Consider the following 25,566-nt stretch of genomic DNA (forward strand, 5'->3'; position numbering starts at 1 on the left):
AAATGTACCACTGGCGAGCGTCCGCTGGATTCTCCTGTAAACTGATATAACTTATCGCTGAGGTGGCTGTTCTATGCGTTGCTGAACTTTGGTTGGCCCCGCATGTAAGCCGGTTGTAGAATGATGATGTGGCAAACTTGCTGATGTGAATAGGTTGCATGTCAAGAGAAATAAGATAGTGGGGATGAACTATTTAGGTATTATAGATGAGACACGTATTACCATGCAAAGAAAAGCAATCCACCTGGTCCTGCGGTGCAGATAACAAGAGTATATGCTAGTATGACCCAAAACGTGGCGTCACGACAATAATTTCTGTGTTCCTGAGTTTAGTTCTAAGGTTGTCTATACCTTATCGTTTTATCTAATATAAACCTTTGTGGGTGTGTAAAAAAACAGAGAGAGAAGCAAGACACCCACTTTAGCGATCTAAGCCACACTTCTCGGTTCTTGGATATTTTTCCTTCTTTTTTTCAATAAAGGGTGTCTTTTATTGATTTATAATGAAGCATCAAGGGGATACAAACATAATGAGCACACCCGGCCTCTGCATAACTAGGATGCACACAGCCAACAACAACGCACACACACAAAAAACCCCGCGGGCAAAAAATAAAGTCATAGAAGACCAAAGCTATGCCATGCGGAGGGAGAAAAGGAAAAAAACCTGAAGCGATCAAAACAACGATCAACGATATACAACAACGACCATCAGCACAAACAAGGACTATCAGAAAAGTTCTTCAAAAGCAATGCCTCCAGGAAGGGAGCGACATGCAAACACCGTCATCGCCGGATCCAACCACCTCCGGATCATGGGTTTTCACCCTTAAGATCTAGTCCGAGCAACCTCCGAACAATCAACAGGTAATGGTGCAAAAAACACCGTCATTGTCGGGTACAACCAACTAGGGTCATACCTAGGGTTTTCACCTCGGAGCTCGAAACTAGGTGCTCAAGCAGCACCACTCAATCGAAGTCATCTTATGCCATCTCCTCCGCTCGAGACTAGGATATTTTTCCTTCTGCTAACCACCCTACGAAGCATGTGCCCAAATTAACTTACCATTTATGAAGTCAAGTTAAAGCCAGCATGACTGCTTCCAGTCTAGGTGCTTCATATATTTGGCTTCAAATTTGGGCATGAAAAGTTGAATACTGGAGGTAAAATAGGGGAAAAAGAATTTGAAAAGCACAAGGGAGTCACAGCTGTCCTAGATCCCCAATTAGCCTCACATCATCTCATCAGTATAAGGAAATGGTGGCTCAAACTAACTAAAGAGTAACACAATATCAGTTTTTCCTGTCTTCAGCAGCTTTTCAAGATAAAAACTCACGCGTAGCCCATAAGAAGTTGGCAGTGGTGCACACATGAATGGAATTAGCAACTTTGCCCAAAACAGTTGTCAACTCTAGCACTCTCCAGTCTCCACTGATTATAGTCCATGCAGATGCAGAGCCTTCGATATGCCTAGTACTGTGTCCGGGCTTGTTCTACAGCAACCCCCTATATGGGAGGCTCCAGCCTCATGCCATTTTCTCACATGTGTAACAAAATCTTCATTTGAAACGCCTGAGCAAGCCTGCATAAAGTATCCATGAGCTTGTGGTTATGGACTGCATATGGACACTGTTCGTTATTTGTAATTTTACTAGAACAAATTCGACCACTTGTCCTCATCTACGGAATCCGGAACACACATGTTGCCTTGGTAAGAACAGAAGCTGCTTTGTTTTCCTATCAATTTTCTTTTCTACAAGAACAGGAGCTAAATTATCATGATTCTTTAGCTGATACTTACCACCCATTCCTTCCTTACAGGATCATAGCTCTCACCACTATTTGGATATATCAATATTGGTTTGTTCGTTACCTGCACAGCATAAAGTAGAAATACATCAGGCATAACATGTACACTTGTACAGCGATGTTTAAGGGTCAATGCAACCATGACGGGAGATACCTTTTGGATTGATAGGACTAATGCATGGATAAATCTCGGGGGAGTGCAGTTGATACCAACTAGGCCAACCTCCTTGCATGAATCTGCAATAGAAACACACTCCGTCAGGGAATCACCGCTTACTACATTAGTTCCATCCTTCGAAGGGAAAGCAAACCATGCTGGAATACACAAATTAGACTCTTCTAGCAACTCAACATATGCCTGCAGAAGACCATACGATGTATTACAAATATGTTGATCAGGTCAGCAATACTCAATAATTAGATTTAGGGATGTTTCACAGAAATCAACTCGTACTTGAGATGTACATTAAGCAAACATTTATATGTTAATTATGCTCTATAAACGGAATCATCACAGCACAAGGAGGGCTAAACAATGGTTTATCAAATGCTTAATGTGCACAACATGTATTAAGCAAATACGTTTGATCACATAGGATGAAAGTTAAACTAATTATCAAGCGTTGATCAAGCAAGTCACAATGCTAGGTTCATTGAGAATATACGTACCTATGCACAAAATGGACATAGTTTTGTGTATCCATTTTATGTATTTAGTTTAAATCTGCATCATGTTATCAAATCCAATTCCAGTTCCCAAACATACCTATGTCTCAATTTTTTTTGGAATCGTTCCGAAAACAATAACATCGGGCCCTGCTTCAGCAAGAACTTAAAGCCTCCTTCTATGGAAGTCTTTCAGATATTCTAAATTACCCTCCTTTCCATAGTCACCATTGCAAGCATTCAGTCAGATGTAAACTATCCCGAAAACTCTAATAAAAATAAGAACAGATAATCATTCCTGTTAGAGTAATCTTGAGTTTATAGCGCATTAATGGTAGTGCATGTGTTAGTGAAGTACTAGCACGTGCATGTACGAGTTGTGCTAGGACGTTTAGTCCTTGGTCTTGGGCCAAGTACATGGCTGGTCAGAGTCCAAGTAGTACAGGTGCTAGGTTGCTGTACGTGTCTGGTTGAATATGAGTCCTGATAGTATTAGGAGGTCTAGTACGTACGTGTAGGCTTAGAAGCGTTGTTTGGATCGGCTGCTTGTATCTATAATCTACAATACGTAAATAGTTCATGTATTTTTTTGACAATGATAACTGTCACACGTGTGGTATATTCGACATGCGCCAACACATCGTGTGTGGTGTGAGTAGAAGACCGCCCACATGGGTTGTGTGTGGGCGGACGTTAGAATTGCCCACACGTGTGGGCGAGACTACTTCGTGCCACACGCCCAACAAATACTACTCATCTCCACCCCGCGCGTGTGGCATGAAACAAAAATGCCCACACGTCCTGATGCAGCTACGTTAGGTACCTGCGGGGATGACGATTTAGTTGTCATCCTGGTTGACAGATGTAGTTATCTGAGATGGCAAATGTAGTTGTAAAAGCATGGTAACTCTATCTGTTTTGATTAACTATAGTTGTCATGTGTAATTTATGGTAGTTGCCGCGTGTAATCAAACCGTAGTTGCCGTGTGTGATTAACTACTTGCCACATATGGTCAAACAGTAGTTGCCGTGTGTGTTTATCTAGTTGCCACGTGTGATCCAATCGTAATTGCCATGTATGGTTAATCACAGATGCCATGTGTGTTTATCTGGTTGCCACGTACGCGCAACTGCAGTTGCCGTCTAGCAAAGAATCACAGTTGCTATGTGTGTTTACCTAGTTGCCACGTTCGCGTAACTGCAGTTGTCATCCATAATATAGGAGTGTCGTGTGGGCGAAAAACAATTCGCCCACACGCGCATGGACTAGGTGATGGCTGTGTGGGCAGAAACTAATTCGCCCACACAATACAGCTGGCAAACAGCGTGATGCGGGCGTGTGGGCAAACTCTCCAACACCCATACACCAAGCCTATCCCACGTGGCATGTAAATTCTTTCTCAATGTGTCAAGATTCATGCAAACTGCACTGGACGATGATTCACACGTGTAGACGAGTTGCAAAAGTGCCACACGTGTAGGCGTTAGTGTTTCCGTATTTCTTTTGACATGCAGCTTATCCACCTAATCATACATGCCACATCATTAATTATTTTATTTTTCCTATTCTATACACCTAACAAAACGACCCCACCTCATCATCACTCCCTGCCACAGCAACAACTTTTTCAAGCATTCTGTTACCAAGCCGAAGACAAGAAGACTAGCAGACCAACAAATCGTTCCATTCAATTTTTGTTTACCGCGCTGCCAAGTCGCCGTTTCTTCTCCCTTTCTTCTTTCATTTTCTGTAACGTACGAGGCAGTCTTAAAGTCTCCACGCCCTCCCATCGCATTTTCTCTCCAGCGAACGCTGCCGCCTTTTGCACTGCACCACATCTTCCCTCTGGTTATGCTGCCGCCGGAAGTGAGCTCCGGCACGAGCGGCCTCGCCACTACCCAAAAAGGAGACTCGATGCGTGTTGTGACGCCGCTCCTTCCGCATGCCAATAGTTTCTCCATGGATACCACCGTCGGCTTTGCCCAGGCGGTCTCCTCCGACCATCCATATCACTATATCAGCCTGGCCCAGCCGCAGCTGCCCTCCACACCCCATCCCGAGGCCATCGTAGAGCCACGAAAACCTTGCTGCTACCTCTGCTGCAGACCCTCAGCCCCTCCTCCCTTTACCCTGCATGCATATTGTAGGTATAAAATCTGCCTCAAAGACTCACGGGCGGATTGACTACTCATCTCCTCCATGATACGCCGGTACTATTTGTTTCCCTTGCCTTACTCTGATTGGCACTCTGTGCTCTTTTATCTCCTTAATTTCCTTCGTCTTGGTCACCTCCCCTTCAACTCATTGGCACAAGTTACTGGTGGGTTTTTTCTCTACCTATTCATCTTCTCCGAGAAAGAGTAATTGATGGGGTGTTGTAACAGCTTCTCCACTTTAAGTAGTCGATCGGCTTCATCCCTGTTGTCCCCATGATGGCTGGGTGTATATGCATATTCCGATTGAAATTTTCAACTGTTGTGGTCATTATCCTGTTGGGCAATAAGCCGCGGCGAGGTGTCCAACCCATCGGGCGCGTGTATGGGCGCGTGCCGAACGAGTTGGACGCGTCGGGTCCGTGGCGAGTCGAGTGTGTGCGTGGGTGTGGGGTGCACGGGCGCGTCCGTGGGCCAGTACACCATAGGTGTGTGTGTGTGTGTGTTGTCTGTTGGCGAGCCACGCGGGGGCGACCGGGGTCGTTCGGCTGGTGCTCACCATGAGACACGGGCGCGCACAGGTGCGTAGCGGGCGCGGCCAGAGCATGCAGGACGTGGAGGCGATCGCGGGCGAGTGGAGGCGTGGGTGCATGCCTAGGGCACCGGCTCGGGGCTATATAGCCGCGTGGTGATGTTGTAATGGATCGACACAGTCGAGTTCATCCTCGAGGAATCCTGTGTCCATTGTGTTCTTCCTCCTCCTCCCTTCTTCCTTGGGTGAGCCACAGCGGGAGAGAGAGAGAGCTGAGTGACAAAGAGAGGAGGGCAGCGGCGAGGGACTCGCGGTTCCAACAATTGGCATCAGAGCCACGTGAAGGTCAGGGTGTGCCGGCGATGTCGATCGTCCCATACAGCGGGGGAGCGGGCAGTTCGGTGTCGCATCTGGCGCCTGTGCTCACGGGGGAGAACTACACCACCTGGGCCATCAAGGTGGAGGCCGGCCTGGACGTCGCCGGGCTATGGGAGGCGGTGGTGCCGCCGGAGGACGCGGCGTCGGCGGTGATCGCCAAGAAGGATAAGCCGGCGCGGGCCTACCTACTCCGGGTGCTCATCGACGATCTGTTGCTGCAGGTGGCTGCGAAGAAGACGACGGCGGAATTTGGAGCAGCTTCAAGGCCCAGTTTGTCGGGGCCGATCGCGTCCGGGCGGCACGGCTGGGCATGTTGCGCAGCGAGTTCGAACTCCTACGGATGGATGGCGGGAAGTCACTGGACGCCTTCGCCGGGAAGATTAGCGGCATGGCGGCGCGCTACGCTGGGCTGGGAGCGACCTCTCGATGCTGCTGTTCGAGGACGAGCTGGGACGCCTGAAGGCATTCGGCGAGCGGCTGCGTCCGCGCGGGCAGGCGGGCGGTGAGCGGGCAGGCGGCGAGCTGCTATACACGGCGGCACAATGGCGGGCGCGGGAGCAGCGACGAGGTGGAGCGCAGGACGACGACGAAGACGTGCGCAGCAAAGCCTCGGGCCTCGGCGGCAACCGGCGGGGACGGTGCTACAAGTGCGGCGAACACGGGCATTTCAAGCGCGAGTGCCCGCAGCTCAAGAAGGCGCGGGTGGCAGAACGAGCCCTGCTCGTGGACGACGTGGAGAACGCTAGACTGCTCTGAGCCGCGGCTTAGGGCGCGTGTGTTGGGCAATAAGCCGCCGCGAGGTGTCGAACCCGTCGGACGCGTGTATGGGCGCGCGCCGGGCGAGTTGGACGCGTCAGGTCCGCGGCGAGTCGAGTGTGTGCGTGCATGTGGGGTGCACGGGCGTGTCCGTGGGCCAGTACATCGTAGGTGTGTGTGTGTGTTGTCTGTTGGTGAGCCACGCGGGGGCGATCGGGGTCGTTCGTCTGGTGCTCACTGCGAGACGCGGGGGCGCGCAGGTGCGTAGCGGGCGCGGCCGGAGCATGCAGGACGTGAAGATGATCGCGGGCGAGTGGAGGCATGGGTGCGTGTCCAGGGCACCAACTCGGGGCTATATAGCCGCATGGTGACGTTGTAATGGATCGACACAGTTGTGTTCGTGCTTGAGGAATCAAGGAGGCGTTCGTGCGCCGGAAACATCCCTGTGTCCACTGTGTTTTTCCTCCTCTTCCCTTCTTCCTTGGGTGAGCCACGACGAGAGAGAGAGAGAGCTGAGTGATAGAGAGAGAAGGGCAGCGGCGAGGGACTCACGGTTTCAACATATCCTCTTCTTCATCGCACTCTTCCATGGTTTCTCTAAGGTTGCCGTTAGTGTTGCCGCGCGTAAGCATCAGCCGAATGGCTTCTACAAGATGTGTTAGAAATATAAGCAAGTTACTACGAGATTTAATCCGAATAATTAGAAGATAAATCATGACTACAATAGCAGAAATTAAACTAATCATGTGAACTAGCATAGCAGATGAACAGATCACATCTAGGGCACATACTAGAAACATGAATTCTACCACGATCTCGAACAAGAAGGATAGAATCACATACGGTGCAGCGGGAGCAGCACCGCTGGCGTTGACGTTGTCGTCCATGTCGTCGAGGATGAGGTTGCCGAGGTCGGGGAAGAAGTCGTCGTTCGCGAAGTCGTCGCTGCCAGCAGTCGCGCGAGTGCGCTCCCCAAAAACCTGATCGCCCCTCTCCCGTACAGGATCACGAGAGGCGGGGGTCCGGAGGCCTGCTGTCCCTTCTCCCGATGCACGCCGAAAGGAGGGATGGAGAAGACTTGCTTGGCGGCGCAATGATCTGGAACGATGATGAGAAACCATACGAAGCGGCGGCGGCGGCTAGGGTAGACGCCTGCCTGACTATATAGTGCGAGACGGGTAGGTCGTGGGAGTAAACCCCACGTCCGAGTCATCACGATCCAAAAGAATCGGAAATGGTTCAATAATTAACGCGTCCATTAATTATTAATTAATGACTCATTAATTTTTCCCGAGCAGCAAAAATATAAACAACGTGCATAGCTCTGTCCTCGGTTCGGCTCAATCCCGCGGCGCGTCGTGACGAGGCGTGGCGTGGCAAGGCGAGCGAGGAGGAGGAGCGCGGGTGTATGTCTCCTCTTCTCATGCTCATACAAGTGGTAGAAGAGCTCACCTTATAAAAAGGTGCAACTCTCTCAACTTCAACTTCCGGGATGGGACTAAACTTTAGTCTCACTCACTCCACTCACATGTGTGCATGAATGGGCCAAGAGAATTTCATAATTTTAGTTTGGCTTTGGGCCAAAGGCCTACTAGCAAAATTCCAACAACACAAAGTCTCATTGGCACATCTCATCATTTAGTTCCAAAACATTGTTTATATACCGGTGCTTAGTGGAGAATCTGAAGTTGAACTTCCACTTAGAGATTTATGCGACACTAGATCACAACTTGAATAGTGGACTATGCCTTGAACTACAAGTTTTCCGCGAGACTAGTTTCACACAAATTCTTGACCGATACTAGGCTGTCGCAAGGCTTCCCCGCGGGTGGAGCGTATACGTCATACTCCAGGGCCTTTTCATGAATTTATTAGGGAACACCCAATTCTCACAGACTGCGACGTTAACAGTCAAATTCATATAGGTGTGTTCCTCAGAAGATGTTCTGCAGGACAACATCTCTGCTTACCCGAATAAACCACTTGGAACACATTAAGATAAGTATCAACCTGCCATGCAGATCAGGAGAGTATTGCATCTTCATGGAGTGGGATAGGTAATATAGGGATACTCTCCTCCTAGCTGACCAACAGCTTGTCTCCCACATCTACTTCACGGGATCTCTGATCACATAGAGTGGATTACCACTATGGACAACTCATGCGGTGGGTCTCAGACCCATCTCCATTGATGCATTCTCTATCACATTACGTGATAGACCCTTTGTGAAGGGATTGGCCAAATTTTTCGACGTTTGGATATAATTCAACGTAATAACTCCGGAGTTCCTCAATTTTCTGACAGATTTCAGTCTCCTCTTCACATGCTTTGAGGATTTCATATTGTCCTTAGAATTGTTTATCTTGACGATCACAGTTTGATTATCATAGTTCATCAGGATAGGGGGTATTGGTTTTTCAACCATAGGTAAGTTCATCAAGAGCTCACGAAGCCACTCTGCTTGAACAGTGGTAGTGTCTAATGCTGCGAGTTCTGCTTTCATAGTTGACCTCCTTAAGATGGTCTGCTTGCAAGACTTCCAGGAAACAGCGCCACCACCAAGTGTAAAAACATAACCACTTGTGGCCTTAATCTCATCAGCATCAAATATCCAGTTTGAGTCACTATAACCCTCCAGTACCCTTGGATACCCGGTGTAGTGAATCCCATAGCTCGTGGTGCCTTTCAAATAGCGCATAACTCTCTCAAGCGCATGCCAATGATCATCTCCCGGTTTTGACACAAACCGACTTAGCTTGCTCACAGCAAAAGAGATGTCAGGCCTCGTGGCACTCACCAAATACATAAGTGAGCCAATAATCTAAGAATACCTTAGTTGATCTCTAGCAATCCGTCAGTTCTTTCAAAGAAAAACACTAGCATCATATGGAGTTGGAGAAGGCGTGCAATCGCTATACCCGAAACGACTCAAGACCTTTTCCACATAGTGAGACTGAAGCGCTGTGATCCCACCATTCTCATCTCTCAACAGCTTGATGTTTAAGATAACATCAGCTACTCCTAGATCCTTCATCTCAAAACAACGAGAGAAGAAATCCTTAACCTCCTTGATTAAATCAAGTTTGGTTCCAAAGATCAGTATGTCGTCGACATACAGACAAAGAATAACTCCTTCGCCCCCACCATAGCGATAGTACACGCACTTGTCACCATCGTTTACTAGAAAGTCGGAAGCAATTAATGTTCTTTCGAACTTCTCATGCCACTCTTTAGGAGCTTGTTTAAGGCCATATAAAGACTTTAATAAATTGCACACCTTTCCTTCCTGACCAGGTACTACAAAACCATTTGGCTGATCCATGTAAATTTCCTCCTTCAACTCTTCATTGAGGAAAGTTGTCTTAATGTCCATTTGATGAACGAGAAGACCATGGGAAGCAGCCAATGATAGTAGCACCCAAATTGTGGTCAGTCTAGCCATGGGTGAGTAAGTATCAAAGAAGTCTTCACCTTCTTTCTGGTTATAACCCTTGGCCACAAGCCGTGCCTTGTACTTTTCAATCGTACCATCAGGTCTAAGCTTCTTCTTGAACACCCACTTACATCCTACAGGTTTGCACCCATAAGGACGGTCAGTGATCTCCCAGGTACCGTTAGCTAAGATGGAATCCATCTCGCTACGTACAACTTCCTTCCAGTAGTCAGCATCAGGAGATGCATAGGCTTCTGAAATAGTCCTGGGTGTGTCATCCACGAGGTACACAATGAAATCATCACCAAAGGACTTTGCAGTCATCTGTCTCTTACTTCTCACAGGAGTTCCATTGTCACCCTCAACAGGATTCTCAACGTGTTCCATCGCAATGGTGGGTTCAGGAATTACAGTGAATTCCTCACTAGATGGAGTAGGTATCTCCAGATTTGGTGAACTCGACATATCCTTCATAGGAAATATGTCCTCAAAGAAAGTTGCATCATTCGACTCCATAATCGTACCAACATGCATGTCGGATACCTCAGATTTTATTATCAAAAATCCATGGCCGATGCTATGAAAATCATAGCCCAGAAGAACACAATCCACAGTTTTTGGTCCAAGTTTGCGCTTCTTGGGAATTGGTATATTGACTTTCGCCAAACAACCCCAAATACGTAGGTAAGAGAGTTTCAACCTTTTCCTTTCCCATTCCTCAAATGGAGTCATGGTCTTATGCTTTGTGAGAACTCGGTTTAGGACATGACACGCAGTCATTAGCGCCTCCCCCCACCATTCCTTGGATAGACCCGAAGTGTCTAACATGGTGTTAACCATATCAGTTAGAGTTCGGTTCTTTCTTTCGGCTACCCCATTTGACTGGGGTGAGTAGGGAGGCGTCCTCTCATGGATTATACCATGTTCCGCACAAAACAGATCAAATTCATTGGAAAAATACTCTCCACAACGATTGGACCTAAGCCGTTTAATTTTTCGATCAAGTTGGTTCTCTGCTTCAGCTTTATAGTTTTTGAAGAAAGTCAAAGCCTCATCTTTTGATTTCAGAAGATACACATAACAATATCTAGTGGAGTCATCAATCAATGTCATGAAGTATCTCTTTCCACCTTTTGTCAACACGCCATTCATCTCACAAAGATCAGAATGTATAGGCTCTAGTGGCGCCAAGTCTCTTGCCTCTGCAGTCTTATGGGACTTGCGAGGTTGGAGCCTTTGACAGTAGAGATTTTCGGAATTAAATCATATTGGCTAGCCGCGTCATGCAACCAAAGTTAATGTGACAAAGTCATGAATGCCAAATATCAGACTCATTGTTGTGCCAAACATTATTAATAACTTTAGTGCAAATATCTGACAAAGACAGGCGGAACAAGCCTCCGCTCTCATAGCCTTTTCCAACAAATTGTCCATACTTAGAAATTACAACTTTATTGGATTCAAAAACCAACTTGAAACCATCTCGACATAAACGGGAACCGCTAACAAGATTTTTATTTATGGACGGCACATGATGAATGTTCTTCAGACGCACAGTCTTCCCCGAAGTAAACTTCAGATCAACCGTACCAACACCTCCAACGATGGCATGTGACCCGTTCCCCATCAGCATGAGTGAAGTCCCTGTTGCCTGGTAAGAAGAGAACATGGAAGCGTCAGCACAAACATGTACATTGGCACCGGTGTCAATTAACCAATCAGGGGATTGAAATACTGAAAGGATGATAGGAAAAATACCGTACCCTGATTCCTTCATATCAATTTCACCGATGACAACATCAACGGACTTGCTGCTCTTCTCATGTTCGCGCTCCTCAAAGCAGTTAGGACATTTCAGAGCCCAGTGATTAGGATCACCGCAGACATGGCAAAGTCCCTTCCCCTTATGAGAATTTTTCTTGAAGTTGGTAGAATGTGATGGCTTGTTCTTTGTATCAAACTTGCCTTTGCCCTGAGTTTTGTTCTTATTGGTTTTGAACTTGTTGGGCTGAGAGTTCTTCTTCTGTACCATGTGGGCACTAGAACCTCCCTCAGCAACTCGAGCACGTGTGTCCTTTGCTCTCGCCTTCTCTTCAACATCAAGAGTACCAATGAGATCCGCAATGGAAAACTCCTGTCTCTTGTGTTTCAGGGAAGTAGCAAAATTGTTCACGTAGGTGGAAGCTTGGCAATGATGCCTCCGGCAACAAATTTGTCCGGCAACACACACTTGAAGTACTCAACTTCTTTTGCGAGCGACTGTATCTCATGAGCCTGTTGTACAACAGGGCGCTCATCAGTCATCTTGTAGTCATAGAATTGGCCCATGACGTACAACTCGCTGCCAACGTCCGAGGCACCAAACTTGGCCTCGAGCGCAGCCCACATGTCCTTGTCGTTGTCAAACGACATATACGAATCCACAATGGAGTCATCAAGAATGCCTTTAAAGAGGGTATCGATCTTATCGAAAGCTTCCAGCTGTGCTGGATTAAGATCGCCCTCAGGCTTGCCCTTGGTGGCGTCATAGCAGCCCATGGTCTGAAACCAGTAGACTGCTCTCATGCGCCACCTCTTATATTGCGCCCCCTTAAAGGCAGGCGGCTTCAGATGCGCAGCAAAACCACTCGGAGTAAATTGCCTATAATCAGGTTTTTGGATTGTTGGAAATATGAGCAAGTTACTACGAGATTTAATCCGAATAATTAGAAGATAAATCATGACTACAGTAGCAGAGATTAAACTAATCATGCAAACTAGCATAGCAGATGAACAGATCACATCTAGGGCACATACTAGAAACATGAATTCTACCACGATCTCGAACAAGAAGGATAGAATCACATACGGTGCAGCGGGAGCAGCACCGCCGGCGTTGACGTTGTCGCCCATGTCTTCGAGGATGAGGTTCCCGAGGTCGGGGAAGAAGTCGTCGTTCACGAAGTCGTCGCTGCCAGCAGTGGCGCGAGTGCGCTCCCCAAAAACCTGATCGCCCCTCCCCCGTACAGGATCACGAGAGGCGGGGTTCCGGAGGCCTGCTGTCCTTTCTCCCGGTGCACGCCGAAAGAAGGGATGGAGAAGACTTTCTTGGCGGCGCAATGATCTGAAACGATGGTGAGAAACCATACGAAGCGGCGGCTAGGGTAGACGCCTGCCTGACTATATAATGCGAGCCGGGTAGGTCGTGGGGGTAAACCCCATGTTTGAGTCGTCACGATCCAAAAAAATTGGAAACGGTTCAGTAATTAACGCGTCTATTAATTATTAATTAATGACTCATTAATTTTTCCCGAGTAGCAAAAATATAAATAACGTGCATAGCTCTGTCCTCGGCTTGGCTCAATCCCGCGGCGCGTCGTGACGAGGCGTGGCGGGGCGAGGCGAGCGAGGAGGAGCAGCGCGCGTGTAGGTCTCCTTTTCTCATGCTCATACAAGTGGTAGAAGAGCTCACCTTATAAAGAGGTGCAACTCTCTCTCAACTTCCGGGGTGAGACTAAACTTTAGTCTCACTCAGTCCACTCACATGTGTGCATGAATGGGCCAAGAGAATTTTAGAATTTTAGTTGAATTTTGGACCAAAGACCTACTGGCAAAATTCCAACAAGATGCATCTGCTTCTCCAACTCTCTCTCTTTTGTCTCGCGAGTATGTCCTGCATGGTCGAGTTCCCTGACGCTGCTCCAGTTTTTTACATGGTTGCTTATTATCTACATGCCACCCTTAATAAGAAAGCTCCGTAGATGTTGCACGCTTACATCTTATTCTTATCAACATTTTCTGTCCTCTTACATCAATATTTTGCTATGTTGGAAGTTGGCTGCTGTCTTCTTATAGCCGCATTGTTATTTCGCTGCTAACCTAATTACATTTGATGATATCAATGCCTTTTGATACTAATGATATCAATGTTGGTAATGAAGTTTCTTCCTACTACCTTTTGTTTTTCCCCGATCTCCGTGCTATTATCCAAAAAGATAGTGAATCCATGAGCTGCTATTCAGTACCTTCAGGTAGCGTACTTCTTCCTTGCTTCTAGGTAGAAGTCTTTTCTACATGCGTAAACCAGTAGCAATAATGTCCCTCCTGCCTTTTTTCATAGCAAATAATATTCAACTATTTTTGTTGCTGTGTAAGCTGCTGTATGTTGGAGGGTAACTATACTGGATTGCCAATTGGCATGTGCTTACCGAGAAAAGATTGTGGAATATACCACATGCATGGCGATGCCATTTGTATTGGAATGCTTTTTTATTAATCATATTACCATATTTTTTGTGCACCTGATCAAAACTTATGAATAGTTCACCCGCAAAAACAACTTATGAATAGTTCATGCTATCATCTACGGACCATGTATATTTGACAGTTTATATGGGACACTTTATAATCCGCCTTTGCCCATAGAACTGTACCCAACACACTATATACACGTTCCCAATCATTTTTTTCAATGACATGCTACTATTCTATAAAATAGTTTATTAAACATTATAAGCATCAAATTCCCGCAGCAACGCGCGGAGTATCATCTAGTATATAAAGGCAGCCGGGGCATGAGTTTTGTATCACCGAGAAAACAACAAAAGAAATAAAGAGGAAAAAGAGAGGCACGACACGTGCCTTTGGCAAAAGTTTTCCGTGCACATGTTCATCGTGTGATTTGATGTGATCGATCCTGTGGGCGAGCTCCAACATTTGATATCAGAGCTAGGTCGATTTGAAGCCGCGCTTGCCCCGGGGTCGCGACCCGATTAGCGCCTCGGGGCGGGCGATATGGTCGCCGGGTGGTGCAGCGACGAGGAAGAGCGGGCGATGTTGTCGCTGGGTGCTGCAGCGACGAGGAGGATTATGTGATCGTCGTTCGATGGAGCAAAAAGGAGGGAGACAACGGTCTGTCATCGGCAAGGCGGTGGATGGAGATCGTTGACAGGAGCGGTGGTGCGGTGATGCGGTGCCGGAAAGTCGCCAAGATCGTCATCCGGGAGTTAGAGTCAAGGAGTCGCGCAGGTTAGCACGGTCAGTCGGTCGGTCGGTGGGCCGTCGTCGTGTCGTCGTCATGTCCAAGTGCTTGTCTCTGTGAGGAGGCATTGAAGATGAAGCGCATCCAGGTCGTCTATTTGTCTCGACGAGAGGATCAAGTTCAACTATGTGGGGTCGGTAAACCAGTGAAGGTGAGTCTCTTCAATGAGGCCATGTCTCTACATGAGGCTGAAGTGCATGGTGTAGTGCATAGGGTGGTATGATCCATAAGGAGCCGGCATGTGTCTTGTTAGGGTGGATGGTGTAGTCCACCGAGTGGTGTTTACCACAGGTTACTAGCAAGGCTGGGTAGTCCAAGGCATATTTGAAGTGATTCGTAAATTCGCTAAGTTGAGATTGGGAAGAAATTGTTACGGTCAATGAAGCCTATCAATTTAACTTGTCATAGTGTGAGTGGATGAGTCGACAAAGGATGAATCGTCAATGCGCATCAAGATCGAAGAAGCATGAGGAAGATGACAAGTCAAGATTAAGGAGAGAATGTTAGAGTCATCTTGACTTTATAGTGCACTAGATGACCCGTTGCGCCGATGGTGCAAGGGGCGAGAGTAAGGCATGTATTGTGAGAGTAAACATAAAAATATTTAGGGGTAGATTGGTACACATAATATTTATAATGGTATTAGAAAGAAAGGAATAAGCATTATGCCTGGCGAAAGTTCAGTAGATGGATGAGGTGCACATGAGTAATAGAATCTGGGGTTACATAGATTATAATATAGGCGACAGTTGTACAAAAGCAATGCATGGCAGCATTGGAGACCAAGGTAAGGTTCATCCTATCATAGAGCCAAATTAGATGTTATTAAACCCACAAGCTATGCGTGCAGAAGGCCTGTGTTGCTGTTGATGGTCCATTTAGAGCACATGGATGATGAGAGTCAGGCGGTGCTCTGTGGTAAGGTTGAAATGGAAGGCGCAGATATCTCCTTCATGGATGTTTGCACAACGGCGGAACTCTGACCAGTTTCTGGTTATTGTTGCTCTCTTTTCCGTTCCCAACATGATACAACAATTGGTGTGCAGACTGCTGTTTACGAGCTTGACCTTGAGCATGTCATCATCTGGATTAATGTACTTTTTCAGGTTTTCTTTGGTGTAGTGGACCTGAAAATACTGGTACACCAAAGGAACTAATTAAGTGGATTGCAGAGCATTGTTTGACTTTGAATAAAAAGTTTCGAATGAACACAGTTTAAATATAGTCAGTGAGAACAATTATAAGTAAATAATGGCAGGAAAGAAAAGAAGGGTGCAGAGCTACATTCTCTCGTATGTAGAATATAAGTTGTAAATTGGTTGTTTATGGATGTATGGAACTGTAGTGAAGCAGAACAAATATAGCAAGGATGGAAACATGTATACCAGACAATATGAATATTAGTGCTAATAGCAGTGTACAAAGGTTTTCCAATATTTCGCAATAAAGTTTAGTTGTTGGGCATAAGTAAAGATAATCCTTTTTTTGAATTAAGTGGAAGGAAGGAGTGTACCATCCGTTGGCCTTGCTGTGCGAATGTTTTGTTGACGGTGCAGACATAGTATTTGATATCTGGTTTTTTGCGGGGGAACATTGCATACAACTTGTCCACATGGCGCCGATAGAGCTTCACTTCATTGCCCCAGTGACAGTACTTTTCAAGCTCTCCGCAGTATTGGATAGCAGGGGGTGGTCCTGAATTTAGTTTCGTTTTGGTAAGATCGAAATGAAGCGGTACAAGTACAAAGGTCGAATACTATCTATTGTTAGGAGACTAAGATTTCATCAAGAGAATAGTAGAGTTAAACTTTAAACCTATGGTAGGAAGAGCATAGTAAGCAAATTAGTTAAGTTGAGTATTATTGATTGGCCTTATATATGTTTTTCTATGATCGGTAGTGAATTAAAATGGAAAACAATTGCCCTTGATTTCGCGTAGCATCAGAAACATAAGTCAAGGTACCACAACCTCTCAAGCCCCAATTCAAATTCACCAATCTAACCACCATATATACATATCTTAAGTTGTGAAGAATAGGTAAACCATGGAGAATAACAGAACAGTTTGTTAAGCACAATAGCCTGGCATTGACTCACCTCGAATGATGTACTCTAGATGTTCGTATTCTTCACCCTGTATAAATACCGTGGGAATTGTTAGTGTGAGACATTAGATACTTGGTTGATGGAATAGCAATTGTGGGTGTACAATGAAATCATGCACTGTAAAAGAGCAGTCAAATGGAAATTCTGTCTTATGAATGAGCAGTTTGATGCTCTCACACGTAGTACTGGATGCACCCGTGATTGGATTAGTGCTTGTTGGGGGGGGGGAAGCAAGCGCAACGAAGTTTCAGAAATAGTACTATAGGGAGTGGGGTAGGCGAAGGACCAAACCTGGTAAGTTCCAACAAGGGTTTTAAACCAGTTCGTCAGTAAGACACGAACTGAAGGAGTAGATGCCTAAAATAATTAGCTTTGACCATCTTAGGCAATACTCTGACAACGAGGAAATTTTTTAAAATTAAAGGTATTCCTCCCTTGATTTCATATGGAGAACCCAAGTGTTGTGACAACCAAAACACCCCCACCTTAAGCATACCAAACCCTCTTTGGTATCAAGCAGCAGGACAAAGATGAAAATTATACCTGAAATAGTAAAGAACCATGTTTCTAATTATTAGCCGATTATTTGCCTCTCAGGAAAGATAAGGCTTGAATATAATGATCTTCGGATATGATTAATCCATACCATCACCATACTATTTTAGGCAGGCAAGCAAACGAAAAAAATATAGGGGAAACATTTACGTGTGCCCTTCTCTTAGCGAGGTTGCCCAATATTTAGAGACATACAGAAATAAAAGAGGAACAGATGATGGATATTTTGGGGGTACAGAAACAAAAACTGAAGATTTTTCACCACAAGTGTTTACTCGATAGTAAAGTATTCTGCTAGAGCAACACAACAATATCCTTTCTTTGACCACCTACAGTTTAAATTTTCAGCACCACGCCCACAGTATGGGTCATGTGATGCATAGCAGGTATATAAATCACTGAAGTAAATAATGACAGGGGCTATATGTAATTATGCCAGAAAAGTCTAAAAATTTGTGAAAATCTGAAGTATTTGCCAAAGGATGGAGACGCAGGTCAAAGATGAGGTAGTGGATCCATGGATAAAATAAGATTGGGTGATTCTAAAACTCAGTGTGATTCGCACCTGTTGGGATTCGGAATTGGTGGCCGTCGTTGAGGAAGAAGAAACCGGCGCTTGTCGACGGGGCTCCACCCGCGCGCGAGATTGGGTCATTGCTGCAGAAGAAGACGATGACTGGCGATGATGACTGGGTGCGCGACAGCGTCTTGGATCTGCGTAGCCGTGGTGCTTGACAAGGTGTCTCCAGTACTGGCGGCAGATCCTGCACTTCGCCATTGTATCGGGGGAAACCCTAGAGGCAGAGGGTGAGTGAAATGGGGAGAAGGGCGTTTGTGGGCAGTAGGGGCCGGAAGCGGAGGTGTCTGCTCCTATTTTACTCGCGCTGGGCCGGTGTATATGGGCCTGGGGTGACTTGCGGTGCAGCAGTGGGTGACACTACCATGTTTCGAATGGATGAGGGTTTTTTCCCTCTGCGAGGAATGGAGGAGGTATTTTTCTTCTTGTGAAGAATGGATGAGTTGTTCTTAGTTTAGTTAGTATTTTCCATAAAATTTATGAAATCTTTTAGAACTGTTTGTGAATTTTTTCTGAATTAACATTTTTTGGGGGACTTATGTTTTTTTGTAAGCCATGTTTTTCTTTTAAGTTTCTTAGATTGTTCTTGACAGATATTTTTTTGGTGAGCATTCATAGTACATGGCGTTGATATAGAAAAGGTATTTTGTTCGCTAGCTCGTGGGCTACTCAAAAGCGTACACAGTATGTGAGTAAATATGGTCATGGACCTCAATACATGGACAGTAAAGAGGTGGTTTAACTATGTATTCTTCTGAAAATAGCAGGAGAAAGGCAATTATTTACATAGAGAACAAGCGATGAGAAAGTGAGTTTAACCGTAGAGATAACAATGGAATTTAAGGTTTTACACTTCTTTTAGCCAAAGAGGCAGCAATGGAAGGCTACAATACGTATCTTACTTAGAGTGCTCCAAAAGCATCAATAGACCATGCTGCTTGATATGAAACAAAAGGAAGCTGTTCTAGTAAGCTTAGAAGCATCCTGGTGAGCGCATATTGACCGAAGTTCACCAAAAGCTATCTCTTGTAGTCTCCAGGCGCTGTTCAGACTTCATACTAATATAGCGCAGCCTCTCTGTCAGTTTTTCAATGCTTGCAAGTGATGATTTCATAGCCCCTTTGGTGTTATCATGCCCTTTCAAGTGTCGAGCAGTCGTTGTGTTTTGCATTTGAATAGAATATGAACTCATATATCTGACGGCGTAGTACCACCCTTTGCGTAGTTTTTTGATTGTCTTGTTCGCTGCTACTAACCATCTGACCAGATGCTTGACTTCATTTTCTAGCTTCTTGACATGGGTGTAGTGGTAGTCTCTTATTTGTCTGCCGTATGCATTTTCCATGTACCTAATAGCTGCGATAGCAGCACTGTCTTCCGCATCTTCATAGGCATGTAAAATTGCACCCGATATTGAGGTCGGAACAAGCAAACCATCAATCGATTGCAGCGAAGAATTGAAAGTAACCGTCACACGATTCTTGCTGCCTGGACATATCTTGTGATAGTAACTTGCAGGGGGCAACTTCAAAGCTTTTAGCATAAGGTCAAATATGTGGGCATAAGGAATTACTATCAGGTAGGCATCTTCCTGTGGAGGAAAAGTAATGGTATGTCAAATATCATAATTAGAAACCTGTAAGAATGATTGATAAAATAGTAACGATGTATTCTAAATGCATATACAACGCAAAATATAGCGCAGTATATTTTTTATGATGAACTGTCTATATGAATTCAAAAGCGTTTCACTGACTATATGTATTCCATCTCAATATGGAAGTAGTATTTCAAACATTTCCTAAAGGATAAGAGAGGGCAAGGAGAATTATGTTTTTTCGAGTCTTCTGAGTTTGAAGTACATCATTGATTTGAAACAATTCACCCTTTCAAGTTTCTTTAGTTGACATGTCACTATTATGTACGAATGACATAAATGCGCTATGTGTCTCACATGGAATAAGTGCTACAAAGTGAAAAATCAATCTAAACATTCTCAGTAAGGCTTTAGCCACAGAGAAAGGGAATAAAGAGTGGCATGACCAGTACATTCAAAATGTAGAATAATAATGCTTTGCGCACTAAGAACTTGCGAAATCTGACATCTCTAGGACCAAATAATGTGTAACAGAGCCGCATCAGATATTAAAGTGGAACATTCTAAAATCTGAAATATTTGTGGATTAAGTGTGATCAAGTGGCCTGGCACTTCCGAAAGATATAGAACATGCAGATTTGTGATGTACGTATGTAGATGTAGTTTGTTTTCTTGGAGGCTGGTTGTTTCACGGAAAACGCTTGCACTGTTCATATGAAACTCTTCCTCTGAGAAATGAGTTACAATAGGGATTTAGAATGTTACCCCGGGTTCAGGTGTTCTTTTCCTCGATAATGCCGAGGCTGAAGATCCCTCGTCACATACAGCTCCAATGTCCATGTCGTCCATGCGTGATTTGTTGGATCTGAGCTGGAAGAAATAAATTGAGGTGAGGGGAAAGTGGAGAATGAGGGATCAATGAACCTGGGTGGTGAATTACCTTTGTTGCCACAGGCGTGGATGACTCTTGCTGCCGTCGCTGAGTAGGGGGGAAGGCTGGGTGTACGGCGAGGCGGAGGGGGGGAGGGAGAAGAGGCCTTGGAGGGGGCGAGGGGACGAGTGGGAGTGGGTGGAGCAGGTGTGAGAGGACCGAGGAGGCGGGGGCATCTTATCCTCTCGCCGGCGACGTGGCGGCGCCGGGCGCCGCGCCTGGTCCGGCGGGGACGAGCGGGGAGGAAGGGGTCTCGGTTGGAGGAACAGTGTGCGGGGAGGGAGATGAGGGGGAGGCCAGGCCAACTTGGCCTGTTGGGCTGGCGTGGCCCAGGGTGCAGGGGAAGATCCCTTTTCCTTTTCCGTTTTCCCATTTTTTCTACTTCTTGTTTTCTTTTTTAGTGTACACATCCTACCTTTTATTTGATATGCTTTCTATACGGAGGTTGGCTATTGATTTCATGGTTGTAAGGAGGGCCATACCTAGCTAAATTTCATAATAACAGCGCGTGAGTTTGTCACGATTTGCTTGTCGACTGGCATCAGTATTAGGTTATTGAGAGCCTAAACCTTAGGATTAAATATTAAGTTTGTAAAGTTTACCATACAAGCATGGATTCTAAAGCAGGAAACATTACACTGGTAATTATAGATATGTTAAATAAATATTTTATAACAGATTTGAATGCCTTACAATGATATCCATAGAATATGAAAATAGCTTAGTTTGAATTTTAAATAAGGAAATGTATGACTGGGGGTTGACCATGGCTTTATGAGTGGCAAACACTGGTTTTTCAAATATGTGACAAACATAGTAATTGGCTATTGTGGGTACCTGGCTCTGGAACTTTAATCCACCTTGTTAATAGCAATCTGTTACTATGGCTTATAAAAGCATACAAATGATAAATAGATTGTAGAAGCATTTTTAGTAGATGAAATCATGAAAGTATAATACATTGATAGAGAAGAGGTGTTCTGTTTGTTAGCTCATATAGGCTACTCAAAAGCGTACAACCAAGAGCTCCAGCATATACTACACGAACTAATAGAACTTGTGCTGTTGCTAATTGATCCCTTGGCATCTAAGCATTGGTGTCTTTTCGCTTGCTGGCAAACAAAGCCCTTCTTGCACCAACGCCATGCTTTCTTGTTAGGGTTCTGGCACTGAGAAGATAATTTGTGAGTTTTTGAGTGATAAGATATTGGAAATGTGTGCATGTAATCGCTTACCTAGAAGAAGGTAATTTATGAGCTGATGTTGTAGCTGACAGGAAGGGGCCATCGCCTTTGTTGTTCTCTTTGGGCTGCACATGGTCAGGACATGTTATTACACAGGTATTGAAAGCGCACTTGTAGCATGCATATAGATTAGCTGAAAAGGGGAAATAACTGACCTTATTGGCAACAGTGAAAAGTTCAGTGCAATGATGTTCATGTGGTGGTATTGACACCTATAATTCATTTGAGGTTTTTAAATATAGAGTTAAAAAGGCTGAAGTGAGAAGTTAGAAAATACATGCATTGGTTCATTGGTATTGTGCATCCTCTGTTTGTACCAGAAGTGGAATTATATGTGGTTGTAGTGGGATACGAAGTGCAGTTGAAAGACATATATCACGCTAAAACACAGGATATGACTGACCGTGTCTGCAACTGGAATAGGCTGTATAAACTATTGTTCAGTAGGCAGTGTTGACATTTGCAATGCAGCTGAGGGCTTTAAACACAGAGGCAAAGAAGCATCAGGTAGGAAGACAGTGGAAAACATAAAATGCTTAGTAAAGCTGAGATTCAAGCCGTTGAATGAAATCAGTTTGTGCATAGAAGTTCTTAGATGAAAATGGTGGCGCGTGTTTTCAAAACACAAAGGAAAAATTGTTCAATTTTCTCAGTAGCATAACAAAAAATTTAAGCTAAATCGTATGAGGTACATATCTGTACCATTTATATTTTTTAGAGGTTATTCACTAATTAGGAAGAACTAAGTAAAGAATAACTAAATTGCATGATGTAGAAGGTTCAGCCTATACCTGTTGGTCTAGCTCTTCTGTTGCCTAGGGTTGCTGGATTGGCTTACGAACAACACTGTTCTCTTTAAGAGATGCTAATTCCCTCTCTAAGGAACCTATTTTTCTCTTTAGCTTGACTGTTTCATGCTCAAATATGTCTGACCATGACTTGGCTCTGACCACCTCTTTTTTGCACTTTTGAAGCTCAGGGAAATTCAGGTCATCGATAATTAGAATGCCTGCTTGCTGCATGTAATGCAGAGCAGCAGTAATCGCTGATTCATGAGCCGCTTTTGTTGTTTGGCAGTTGTGTCCAGCAAATATGGTTGTTTTAAACTGAGGAATGTTTTCATGTGCTGGAACATGTATTTCAACAGTGGCAAAGAAATTGTCATCATCTTCGTCATAGTGTACTGATTGGCTTGTTGTAACTCTAAGGGCATTTACGGATAACTGTAGCACGTGCTGCCTGCTGACGGTGACCAGTGTTGCTGCAAGCTGTGGAACGAATAGTTAACAATGAAAAGGATTCCTTGAAGATGCTGCAGAAACGAGTAGGTGGCAACAACAGGTTATGTCAGGCGATCTTACCTTCGGGAGCAGAGGCACGAATAAGTTGTCATCCATGGCGAGAAGGATTTGACCCTGCAGCGATAAGTGGTTAGCGAGGTTAGAAGGCAGTTGTTCACATACATTGGCCCATCAGGCTGTAAGCAGGAGCAGGTAATTTTATCCAATTGGCATAAGGTGAGACGGTATGAGCATCTAATAATAAAGTGCACAACAGTAAACATCTATAATGGAAACTCTGCGTGAAAGAATGATGATCTATAATAATAGCTAAGGATATGTTCTTTATGTATTTATCATAGTGGCAAAATATTATAATTACTTTATCTTTAGCCTAAATCACATAGTTTATAAGGTACAGGTGCATTTAGGATGTATAATTGCTGACAATTTATAACATTTCTTTTGACAGAGGTGGTAGGCTTTGGTGAGATTTTCGCCGATCTGTGTTATTTTTCCCTTGTGGGATGATGTAATTAGGTGACAGCGTGTGTTATTATAAACCGCAGATGAGACTGCTGAAAGGAAAGAGTTGGTAGAAGAGGCATGCATGGACTTTGTTTGACGCCGCCGCTTGCTCGTTGGATTCGGAAGGCATAACGTGGCATAATTATTCAGTTAGCACACATACCTACATAACTAAATGTAAAAAAACATGGCATAATGCTGAGATAAACTTGGAAGCACAAGAATGTTATTAGACATATGCTTTAAACACAGTAGAGCGTAGCGAAACAAATAAATAAAGCACGAACATCCAGCAGTAGATTTAGCATAATGGAGAGTGGCATGGTTCGATAGGACATATTACATCATTAGGTTCACATACACATATAGATCATTAAGGCTCAGCAGATAGATTTGGAAGAACCGACTGTGCCATGGTGCGATAGGATATATATTACATATGGATATAGATAACTATATTAGTAGGGAGCAACAGCTGGCTCTAATGGTGATAGCAGTGATCTAAAGATTCTTGCAAGGCTGTTAGAAGTGATCTTCAGGTACAACACAGAAATCAGTAGAGCAGTCCTTCATTGTCGAAGATCTGCTCATCATCAAGTGAGGTTGGCAGGTCCTCATCGTCGTCTGTTGATTGCTCCTGGCCATAAGGATAGACACCAGTTTCTTGAAGGTTGACCATGGCCTCATCAATGTACTGCTGAAGGTATTCACAGCTGGCCTCTACATTGAGAAGAACATTATTGAGCTCCAGGTCATCTGGAGTAGAACCTGGGCTTAGCCTGCTGTTGACCAGATGGTTAAGGTTGCTGACGATGGTCTGTTCCGTGCTCAAGGATCCATCCCATCCTTTGCTCAGGAGCTTGTTTTTGCCAAGGCTCTCTTTCAGCTCTTGTTTTAGAGATGCATTGTCCCTCTTCATTGCCTTAAGCTGCTGACCCAATAGTACATTCGCCTTTTCCACAGTCCTTAGTTGATCATAATGGTAATATTTTGGAACCACACCCTCGTAAGCATCCATGTACTTAATTGCTGCAGCAGCCACATAATCCCGAGCTTTTGCTAGATCCTGGTGCTGTGAGGTAGACAAGGAAACTTTGACAGGTGACCTCCCGAGCTTGATCTTGATTGGGTAAAAGGTAACGGTAACCTCCAGACGCATGCCGTCTGTTGGGCGCGCTGAGTAGGTGGCCGCTGGAAGGCCAACCTTCTCTAACATAGCATCAAGCAGAATCTTAGACGAAATTGGAACGGAAGCCATTGCTGGGACCTGACGCAGGCAAGACAAAATGTCACTGCTGAAAAATCTGGCTCTAAGTATAGGACCACCTGCAGGTCTATATGGGTAGGAAGAAGAAGGAAAAACGGTTGGCGAGGAGTTGTTTCTTCGGGTTGAATTTTGCAACGAGAAAAGTGATTCTAAGTAGATAAAGATGCCCAGGATCAATTTTCTATAATCTATATTGGACAGGGTTGCTGAAATGAAAGAAAACTATTAGGGAGACCTATCGTTTTCACCTAGTTTGTTTATATCGGGCAGGAAAAAGTTTAGGATAATCGAAAGCATAGGCTCAAGTAAACCTAGCAACGGTTGAAGAACTGAACCATATCTAAACTGAACCCACATGGGTAATTTCAGCAATCAAAACCAAACTGACCAACCTAATTGTTGAGCAGCACCCAATTCAAACTAAACTACTTACGATCTCCACCCAAACCGAACTAAACTATTGACAGGAACCATGGTTTTAGCTTATGGTTTGAGATCAGTTATCCACCACGCACGGTTGCACCTGCCAACTCACCAAGTGCTAGTTCTAAGAAGCAGCAGCACGCTGGCGCCATCGACGAGCGGCTGAGACAAAACTAATAGTCCCAAGCTTTTAAAGTCGACTTCATTGTCTCCATCCAACCAATCTACAGAACTGGTTTTGGACCATAGTTTTTAATTAACTACGGGGAACCGAATTGTTTAGGCCCAGACCCAACCATAACTAACTC

The 25,566-nt window shown here is 44.8% G+C and overlaps 1 pseudogene; it reads right to left on the minus strand.

Moving 5' to 3' along the window:
• Positions 1 to 510: 510 nt before the first annotated feature.
• LOC125532765 overlaps positions 511 to 25,566 on the minus strand; it is a 50,635-nt pseudogene continuing 25,579 nt past the window's right edge.

Source organism: Triticum urartu, chromosome 1, assembly GCF_003073215.2.
Source record: "Triticum urartu cultivar G1812 chromosome 1, Tu2.1, whole genome shotgun sequence".
Lineage (NCBI taxonomy): Eukaryota > Viridiplantae > Streptophyta > Magnoliopsida > Poales > Poaceae > Triticum > Triticum urartu.